The sequence below is a fragment of the Magnolia sinica genome, chromosome 15 (assembly GCF_029962835.1).
Source record: "Magnolia sinica isolate HGM2019 chromosome 15, MsV1, whole genome shotgun sequence".
In the NCBI taxonomy this organism is placed as follows: Eukaryota; Viridiplantae; Streptophyta; class Magnoliopsida; order Magnoliales; family Magnoliaceae; genus Magnolia; species Magnolia sinica.
Genome location: NC_080587.1, coordinates 50073090 through 50084257, shown reverse-complemented (window position 1 = coordinate 50084257; position 11168 = coordinate 50073090).

Genomic DNA, 11168 nt, shown 5'->3' with positions numbered 1-11168 from the left:
GTAATCTTCTATTTGAGATTTCCTCGTCGCGCTACCTGTGTGTTGAGATGTCTTAGCGGCTTTCGACTTCTCATCAAGAGGATGAGGGGAGAGAGTTGCTCGGTATTCTAGGCAGGAGGAGCTGTATTACCTACGTATAAGGCCCATATCATAGTTTGTACCATTTCATAGGCTTCTATGGTCCTCCTGGTCAAATTTCGGCAACCCTCGACCTGTATCCAATATTTGCGTGCTATCGTAAGTCGAGTCCTACATATCAGAGTCAACTTGACTTGAAACTTGTACCCTGGCGACCACGCCGTCATAGCGGTTCTAACGCCGTAACTCGCGCACCGATCCGATACCTAGGCCAAGAGATGTGGGCCTGCGTTCATTTCGAAGAAAAAGCGCGCGTTGCGAATTCTAAGAGAATCTCTACAACATGTCTCATCAATCAAGTCAAGTACACCCTCCATACCTCAATGCCACCTCACCCTATCCCAATTACAAGCACCCATTCCCTCTTTTCCCCAAGTCAACTTTGTCTCTCCCAACCATTCCTCTTTTACAGAATTTTCAACTAAACCCATACCTTCCCATCCCCATTCCTTACAACACCCATCCCACCATTGCTTATCAATCAATCATTCCTCTCTCTCTCTCTCATTCTCTAACAATTCTCTAACTCCCAAGAGCAAACACCCAATGTTCAAGCACTCTCCTAAATCTAAGAGTGTGGCCCATTTTCCTATTCTCTCATCTCCCATCTCAACTCTTCATTCATCATCAACCTCCATTAAAATTGAAGGCAAGGAGAATAGGAGTTTAAGGAGCAAAGGAAGAAGGCTGATAGGTGGGTGATCCACCGTTAAATTTCAAATTTTAGGGCCCACTTGTTGTGGGACCCACTTGATATATGCATTGTATAAGTGAGGGGCCCATTGTGGCGGGGTCCCTCCATCTCACCATCTCTCTCTCTCTCTCTCTCTCTCTCTCTCTCCCTCTCTCTCTCTCTTCCCCTTATGATGGAGTGGGCCCACCAATATGTGTTATATTTACTCCGTCCATCAGACGGTATAGCCCACCATGTTTCAGGAGAGATCCACAACGTCCACTATTGGGATGGTGGCAAGTCCCACACGCTAGACCTAGTTCCATAATATTATATATTATATATGTTACATATAATATAATATATTATATTACATAAAATTAGGGTGGGCCAGTTCCACGTGGGACCCACCTTTAACCCATGTGAATCTGCACTGTCCAGATAGGTCTGGATGATGGATCTCTGCAGCCTCCTGCCATGTTACATGTAATGTATTTTTACATAATATATAATATTATACAATATATTATATTATATTAAATTATATGTTGTGTGGCCCACTCCCATGTGCGACCCATGTGGATCTGCACTGTCCAGATGGATCTGGATGGTGGATCTGGGCAGCCACTCCCCCTTAGATATATATATAATAATATGTTATATGGACCATGTATATGGACCCCACACTAATGTATGTGTTACATCTAATCCGTCCATCCATTTGGCTAGCTCATTTCAAGGCTTGAGACTAAAAATAGGATAGATCCAATTATTAAGTGGACCACACAACAGCAAACAGTGGGTTTGAACGTCTACCATTGAAACCCCTTTTTGGGATTACAGAAGTCATGAATCAATATGATATTTGTTTTTCCTCTAAGATCAGGTCTTTGTGACCTTATGAATAGACTGGATGGGGAATAAAGCTATGGTGGGCCTGCTGAAAATTTAATTGTGGAAATTATTATCACCACTGCCAATTGTGGTATGGTCCAGATGATCTTTTGATCAGATTCATTGTTTAGATAATGCTCTAAAAATGATCTCTATAGATGGATGAATGGTGCGGCCCAAGTGGTGTAGCCTACTTGTTGTATTTGAGAGGCCTAGTATGATGTATTCGGGGCCCATGGGTTGAGGCCCATTGTGATGTATTTAGAGCCCATGGGTAGAGGCCCATAGTGATGTGTATTAGGCCCATTTGTACCGGCCCATTTAATTTGGCCCATTTATTCGGCCCAATTGTTTCGGCCCATTTGACCGGCCCATTTAATCATCCCAATTGATTCATGCCATTTGTACCGGCCCATTTGATTCGACCCATTTAATTGGCCCAATTGATTCGACCCATTTGATTCGGCCCATTTAATCTGCCCAATTGATTCGGCCCAATTGATTCGGGCCATTTGTACCGGCCCATTTAATCGGCCCAATTGATTCGACCCAATTGATTTGGGCCATTTGTACTGGCCCATTTGATTCGGCCCATTTGATCGGCCCATTTGATTGATTCGGCCCATTTGATGTAATTGAGGCCCATGATGATGTATATTAGGCCCTTGTATGAGGTCGTGGGCCCATTATACGATTGGCCCTATGAGCGTCATTCCTTGGGAGCAATGTTGGTTAAAGGTCCACATTAATGGGCAATAATGGTCGGCTCCATTTATTTTAATTGATCCAATATCGGTCGTTCATCTATGGACCCTGCCTTGCATCGAGATTAATTATCGACGCTGATTACCGATGCCGACTACCATTGCTGATTATGAGTTTGTGATAGCATAACATCATGATACATGCTCATACACATCATTTGTATGTTTGTTATGAGATGTGATTGGCCATTGCATATGCCATAGTGCAGGTGGTTTATGGGACTCCCTGATAGGCAGAGTTATCCCACATGAGCACACGGTATGCACAGGATTGATGCATGATTGGGCTGTGTAATTCATGAACTTTGCATTTGTATCATTGTGATTATTGTATGCCCTAGCGACATCAGAGTCGTTACCTCCATAGGCACATCGTGGATGGCTGGATTGGATACCGAAAATACTATTTCTAGCATTGGACCACCATAGATGTCCCTGGGTGAAAATCCCTAAATCTGATGGTACCAGAAGATGACTTCAACGTCGAGACTGAGTGGATACATGAGTGCACAAGGGCCAAATACCAGAAGGTTGTGTCTCCCATTGTATCGTGGTCGGTTAGAAAGGGGTGTGGCTTTACCCGCCGAGGGCAGGGGGCATTGTCAGGCTGAGTTTGACCAGCTCATGAATGGGTCCGCTATCGACGTGCCAGATAGGTATTGGTAGACTATGGTCAGGCAGATAGTGAGGTTTCTTATTCTCACTTGGACTACGCAGTTAGGAAAGGAGCAGTGTCATTTAGAGTGTACTAAACCCCGGTGATTATCCAGAATAAGAACCATACAGATATTTGATGCTCTAGTGATGAGCTGCATTGATATGTGGATTGGCATGCTTGAATTGCATCTCGCATCGCATGGTCTTAATAAGAGCAATGACATTCATGTCTTGCACCGCATTGCCTTGGTAGGACTTATTACATTTATGTACTCATCAGCATTATTCCACATTACTTTGACATTGCATTCTAAGCACGCTCATGTTGTGCACACATTTACACCGCCCTTTAAGCTTTCCATAAGCTTATGCACGATTGATGCATATAGGTAACGCTAGGACACCACAGCAGCGTTGAGATCGGAGCGTGCAATAGACTTCCGGAGCTTTTTTATTTTTGATATTGTATTTCCTTTTGTGCACTATACCTATTGTATCTTAAAAGTTTTTTTTATCATAGTGGATTTGTGATGATGTTGTTGGTTGTTGTTTGTGGGTTATGCTTATAGTTATGCTTATTACGAATCAAAATCTTATTTGAAATCCTCCTTGTAGAATCTCAGGATCGGAACCTGGTGTATGGGTGCCGAGAGTCGAGAATGGGGTACTACGGAGGTTGTCAGTGCCAAATTCGGTGATCGGGAATTTTGTGAACTCAGTTTTCGAGTTTGGGGTGTGAGAAAAGTTGGTATCAAAGCAAAACTTGGGAGCAACTTAGGACAACATCACATATTTAATATGAGTTCAGGATAATTAGGTTCCGAGTGCGTAACCTTCCGATTTAGTCCCCTAACGTGCCTTCAAGAGTTCTTAAGGATTGATAGGTGCCTTTGTTCTTTTTTAGGACATGCTGCCTAGGAGTGCGACCCGAGTGACTCTCGTTCCACCACTTGAGACTCTCACTTTACCACCTACGACTCCTGCTCCACCCCCAGAGATCCCTGCTCCCTAGCCTGAGGATGTCGTTCCTCCACATAAGACCGGTGCAAATCCAACCGTACCTATGAGTGCCTCCAAGTTACAACAGATTTGCAAGTTATGACAGCTGCGCTTCAAGGACAGGACAGACGCCCTATTGTTTCGCGAGCCCAGGCAGAGCAGGAGCGCGCGAGTGCCCTTCTTCGAGAGTTTAAACAGGTCGATCCTCCGTGTTTCCAGGGCGAGGCAGATCCGACAGCAGCCGAGAGGTGGATCTCCGATGTGGAGAAGATTTTTTATACTATGGCGTGTACACCCACCAGCAGGTCTGGTTGATAGTATTTCTTTTCTAGGGTGAGGCCGAGCACTGGTAGACCTCCATTACTCATGTTGCAGGGCCTGATTTTGTCTAGACATGGGAGGATTTTATAGACTGATTCGAGCAGCAGTACTTCCCCGACTACATTCGTCAGCAGTGAGCATTAGAGTTTGAGACCTTAGTGTAGGGAGACATGTATGTGGCACAGTATGTGACTCGTTTTATGGCACTCTCAAGATTTGCACCATATTTGGTTGATGGTGAGGAGCGAAAGATCCGTCGTTTCAAGAACTGCTTACGTTACGGCCTTTACGGCTGTGTTATTGGGCATGAGCTCCCGACCTTTCAGGCGGTAATGCAGAGAGCTTAGATTTATGAGATTGAGTGGGCCAATACATAAAGTGATCGAGATCAGAGGAGGGGTCAGAAGAGGCAGGCCCCCTCCAATAGCTCCCAGTAGCATCGACGGCCACAGAGGCACAAGGGCCACCTATTTGCCAGATCACCAGCAGCATTAGCGGCACCTCCAGCGCCACCCCAACAGTCGTTTATAGGGAATTGTTATGGATGTGGTGGGATAGGGCACCGCGTGTATAAGTGCCCCTGCCCTCATCTATAGTAGCCGAGAGGGCCATAGTAGCCTCCAGCATAGCAGCGACTCCATCAGCAGCGACCGCAGCTACCTCAGCCGCCGAGGCCCCATTAGCAGCAGAGACAGCAGTATAAGCAGCCGCTGAGGTAACAGCATCAGCAGGGACCTCAGAGGGGACAGACACCTCCCCAGCCAGCTCAAGCTAGGTTCTACGCGGCTCAATAGGACCCGCAGTCATCTAGAGGAGTCATTGAGGGTATACTTTCAATCTCTACATGCATCGCTCAAGTTTTATTTGATTCCGGTGCTTCACACTCATTTATGTCTGAAGGATTCTGCCATTCGACTAGATTATCGATAGAGTCTGCTCGAGAAGGGTTGACTATATCGGCGCCCTTGGGGAAGACTACAATGTTAGGCCACTTTTATTCATCTTGCCCTGTGTTGTTGGGAGAGATTTTCTTGTCCGCCGACTTGTACATGCTGCTAATGTTAGATTTCAACGTTATTTTGGGCATGTATTGGCTTACTGAGTACCATGCCATCTTAGATTGTTCTGTGAGGACAGTCACGTTCTGTATACCAGGCTTGCCACAGTTTCAGTTCGTTGTAGAGCCCCAAGGGGAGCCGTTGTCTTGTTTGATGTCCTGCGCCATTGAGGAGTCTGTTGCCACATGTATTGATCAGTTGCCGATTGTTTGTGATTTCCTCGACGTGTTCCATGAGATTCTGGGTTTGTCGCCTCATCGGCATATTGAGTTCCAGATTGATCTTGTGCACGGTACCGCGCCTATCTCGAAGGCCCCATACCATATGGCAGCAATGGAGTTACGAGAGCTGCAGCGATAGTTGGATGAGTTGCACGAGTTGGGATTCATTCGTCTAAGTAGTTCGCCTTGGGAAGTGTCAGTACTCTTTGTCAGGAAGAAAGATGGCTAGTTGAGGCTCTGCGTGGATTATTACGAGCTCAACCAGGTCACAATCAAGAACAAGTATCCATTCCCAAGGATAGATTATTTGTTTGATCAGCTACAGGGTATACAGTTCTTTTCGAAGATTGACCTATGTTTCGGTTATCATCAGATTCAAGTCCGAGAGGGGGACATCCCGAAGACAGCTTTTATGATGCGTTATGGTCATTTTGAGTTTCAGGTTATGTCCTTCAGACTGACCAATGCGTCCGTAGTATTCATGCAGCTAATGAACAAGGTCTTTTGTTCGTATCTCAATCAGTTTGTTGTAGTGTTCATCAACGACATTCCGATATATTCGAGGACCCATGAGGAGCATGGGTAACATTTGGAGATTACATTGCAAACCCTCCGTGCCCACCAGCTGTATATGAAGCTGGAGAAGTGTGAATTTTGGTAGAGGAGGTGAAGTCCTCAGTCACATGGTGACGAGGGAGGGTGCCGCAGTGGACCCTTCAAAGGCTGAGGTAGTGCGTCCGTAGGGCTAGACCACGACTGCATCTGAGATCCGCATTTTTCTTGATTTAACGGGCTATTATTAGCGTTTCATTGAGGGCTTCTCCCATATTGCAGCCCCGTTGATCAGGTTGACTCAAAAGGGCGTAGATTCTGTTTGGACTGACGCATGTGAGCAGGCATTCATGGATCTGAAGGACCGTCTGACGTTCGCCCCTGTCCTCACTCTTCCCTCTGGGAGTGATGGATTTGTTGTATTTACCGATGCTTCGCGTATTAGATTGGGTGCTGTCTTGATGGAGCATGGGAGACCAGTGGCTTATGTGTCTCGTCAGCTCAAGGTCCATGAGCTGAACTACCCCACACATGATTTGGAGATAGCAGTAGTCATCTTCACACTAAAGGTGTTGATGCACTATCTCTATGGGGTCAGGTTCAAGCTCATCTCCGACCACATGAGCTTGAAATACCTATTCTCTCAGTCCGAGATGAACATGAGGTAGAGGCATTAGATGGAGCTCCTGAAGGACTATGATTTTGATCTCCAGTACCACCTAGGCAAGGCGAATGTGGTGGCAGATGTCGTTAGCCATCAGGCACGAGGCCTGATGGCACACATGATGATTCAGGAGTGGACGATGGTCGAGGATATAACAGAGTGTGACTTGAATTTTAGTTTGCAGTCTTTAACCCTCTCTTGTTACGAGGGTGATCGAAGCTCAGTAGACAGATGAGTCATTGCAGGATTATCGAGCAGAGGCAACATCCGAGGGTCAGTCAGATTGGCAGATTGGTTTTGATGGTGGACTTCACTTCACAAGTCGATTAGGTGTCCCGGATATTCCTGAGTTACACAGAGATCTTATGGCTAAGGCATATCGATGGCAGTTTTCTATCCACCCTGGCTCGACGAAGATGTACCGTGATATGAGGCGACAGTATTTTTGGGCAAGGATGAAGCACCAGATCACTAGTTTTGTGGCCGAGTTTGACACATGCCAACCTATCAAGGCTGATCATCGGAGACCCCCTGGTCAATTGCAGCCATTGAGCGTCCCGACATTGAAGTGGGAGCACGTGTTGATAGATTTCATTATGGGCTTGCCGAGGACTCAGCACGGTCATGACTCCATCTGGATTGTCGTGAATCACCTGACGAAGTCGGCACATTTCTTGTGATTCGTGTGACCAAGTCTTTGGACAGGCTTGCGAAGTTATTCATCGAGGAGATTATGAGACTGCATGACATTCCAGTCTCGATCGTTTCTGACTAAGACCCAAGGTTCACATCTCAGTTTTGGGAGAGCTTTCAGAGAGCAATGGGGACTATATTGTAGCTCAGCACGGTGTTCCATCTGCAGACTGATGGCCAGACAGAGATGGTTAATCAGATCCTTGAGGATATGTTTTAGGCATGCGTGATTGACTTCGGGGGTAGCTGGGATGACCATCCACGGTTGGCTGAGTTCGCATACAACAACACCTGCCAGGTGACCATTGGCATGACTCCTTTTGAGGTGTTATATGGTAGACCGTGTAAATCTCTGAGTTGTTGGACCGAGGTCAGAGAGCGGCACTCCTAGGTCCCAAGCTTGTGCAACAGATGTTAAAGGCTATCGATATCATCAAGAAGAGGATGCACATAGTTCAGAGCTGGCAGAAGAGTTTTGTTGATCGTCGGCGTCATCCCTTAGAGTTCGATGTTAAGGACAGAGTGTATCTAAAGGTCTCGCCCATGAAGGGCGTGGTTCAATTCGGAGCGAAGGGCAAGCTTGCCCTGAGATTCATAGGACCATTCGAGATCATTGGGTGCATAGGCGCTGTGGCCTATCGGCTTGCCTTGCTATCTCAGTTGTCTGGTGTCTACAATATTTTTCATATTTCTATGTTAAGGAAGTGTGGGTCAGATGCAGTCCGTTGGAGGTTCGTGAGGACGCTTCTTACATTGAGCAACCAGTTCGTATCCTTGATCAGAAGGAGCAGGTCCTACGGACCAAGGTCATCCCCTTGGTGAAGGTTCAGTGGGATCACCATTCCATTGACGAGGCATCTTGGGAGCATGAGGCCAAGATTCAAGAGCGTTATCCCCATCTCTTTGATGATTGATCATATATTGTATCTTGTATGCTATCTCTGATTTTATATGATGATGCTTTGTTTCCTCTTCTATTATGAGTTATGTTTACTTGCAATAATAGTGTAAATTTTGAGGACAAAATTTTTTTTTATTTGGAGGGGAGAGTTGTAAGGCCCGTATCATAATTCGTACCGTTCCGTAGGCTTTCACGATCCTCCTGGTCGAACTCCAACAACCCTCGACCTGTATCCGACGTTTGCGAGCGATCCTAAGTAGGGTCCTATATATCAGAGTCAACTCAACTCGAAACTTGTACCCTAGCGACCGTGCTGTCGCCACGGTTCTAACGCCGTGACTCGCACACCGATCCAATACCTGGGCCAGGAGATGTGGGCTCGCGTTCATTCCGAAGAAACGTCACGAGTTGCGAATTCTAAGAGAATCTCTACAACATATCCCATCAATCAAGTCAAGTACATCCTCCGTACCTCAATGCCACCTCACCTTATCCTAAGTACAAGCACCCATTCTCTCTTTTCCTCAAGTCAACTCTCTCTCTCCCCACCCATTCCTCTTTTACACAATTTTCAACTAAACCCATACCTTCCCATCCTCATTCCTTACAACACCCATCCTACCATTGCTTATCAATCTATCATTCCTCTCTGTCTCTCTCTCTCTCTCTCTCACATTCTTTAACAATTCTCTAACTCCCAAGAGTAAACACCCAACGTCCAAGCTCTCTCCCAAATCCAAGAGTGTGGACCATTTTCCTATCCTCTCATCTCCCATCTTAACCATTCATTCATCATCAACCTCTATTAAAATTGAAGGCAAGGAGTATAGGAGTTCAATGAGCTAAGGAAGAAGGCCGATAGGTGGGTGATCCACCGTTAAATTTTAAATTTTAGGGCCCGCTTGTTGTGGGACCCACTTGATGTATGCATTGTATAAGTGAGGGGCCCATAGTGGCGGGGTCCCTCATCTCACCATTTCTCGCTCTCTCTCTCTTCCCCTTTTGATGGAGTGGGCCCACCAATATGTGTTATATTTACTCCGTCAATCAGATGATATAGCCCACTACGTTTCAAGAGAGATCCACACCGTCCACTGTTGGGTCGGTGGGAAGTCCCACACGCTGGACCTGGTTCCATAATATTATATATTATATATGTTACATATAATATAATATATTATATTACATAACATTAGGGTGGGCTACTTCCACGTCAGACCCACCTTTAACCCACACTACACCAAAATTGCCAAACTGGTACGGTTGGCTTTTTGGTTCTAAAACGGCTTTAAGCAGTATCTGATTTGAAACGATAGTGAACCGTACTCGAATAGTTGTTATTGTACGTTGTTACTTTCACTTTTTTGTTTGTGTGTCCTGATTGACTGTTGTATATTCTTATTTCTTATTATTATAGTCTATTGTATTATTTTAAAACAGATGGACGGAATGGATTCTATTAGAACCCTCTATGTGGACCCCACATGGCCCGACAGTCACATTTATATAAATATGCCATAGACTACTGGATTATTTTCATCGCCAAAACGCCCTAATCCCTCCAAAATGCCCAAAACGCTAAAATGCAATCTCCCTCTCTTTCGATCTCCCTCTCCCAATCTCAACCCTCTCTCTCAATCTCCCTCTCCTCATCTCCCTCTCTCTCGATCTCCCTCTCCCGATCTCCCTCTCCCTCTCTCAATCTCCCTCTCTTTCAATCTCCCTCTCCCTCTCTCAATCTCCCTCTCTCTCGATCTCCCTCTCCCAATCTCAATCCTCTCTCTCGATCTCCCTCTCCCGATCTCAAGCCTCTCTCTTGATCTCCCTTTCACTCTCCCTCCCTCTCTCGATCTCCCTCTCCCTACAACATCCACAATCCCACGATAGTCCCCAACATATGGGGTATTTAACATTGTAGAAGCAGCAACAGCAGCTCCATATCTATCGTCCATATTTGAATGGGGAAGACTGAAGGGAGGGAGTGAGTGCAGCAGCAGTAGCAGCAGCAGCGTGCAGACAAGTACACCCAACCCCTTCTTACAACATTTGTTGTAATATTGATAAATCCCCTATTTCCCTGCTTTAGAAAACCATGAAGGTTCTAGTTTACCATATTATCTCTTTTCGGGAAGTCTGTTTCCCCATTTGTATTTTTAAATCCCAGTTCCTCGATTGACATGACACTACATGTGTAGGGAAAAGATAGAACTCAAACATTCAGGGTAGAACAACTTTCAGCCAACTGCAAGTGATGGTTTGATTGAGATATTACCTGTTTTAGTGCTAATTATGGTCTAAGCTTTTTATTGACAACTATGGCCTGTGACAATAGCATTTGAGGACCATGAAATAGAAAATAAAAGAATAATGTCTTTTGTAAGGTGAAGACAAGTAAAACAACATTGGAAAATCAATAATCAACACAACCAAAGCAATTTTCAATTGAAAAGCAAAAAACCAAATCTTGTTTTCTTATGTCTGTAACATCTCTGTAATCTAACTAAGGATGAGAATATAGGATAATTAGTTAGAGCAGTTCTATTTATTTTATTTGATACTTGTTTGAGACTTGATATCACACGGATGATTGGGAAGAGAATGCATTAACTGGTTGTGATATTAGTTTTGATGGA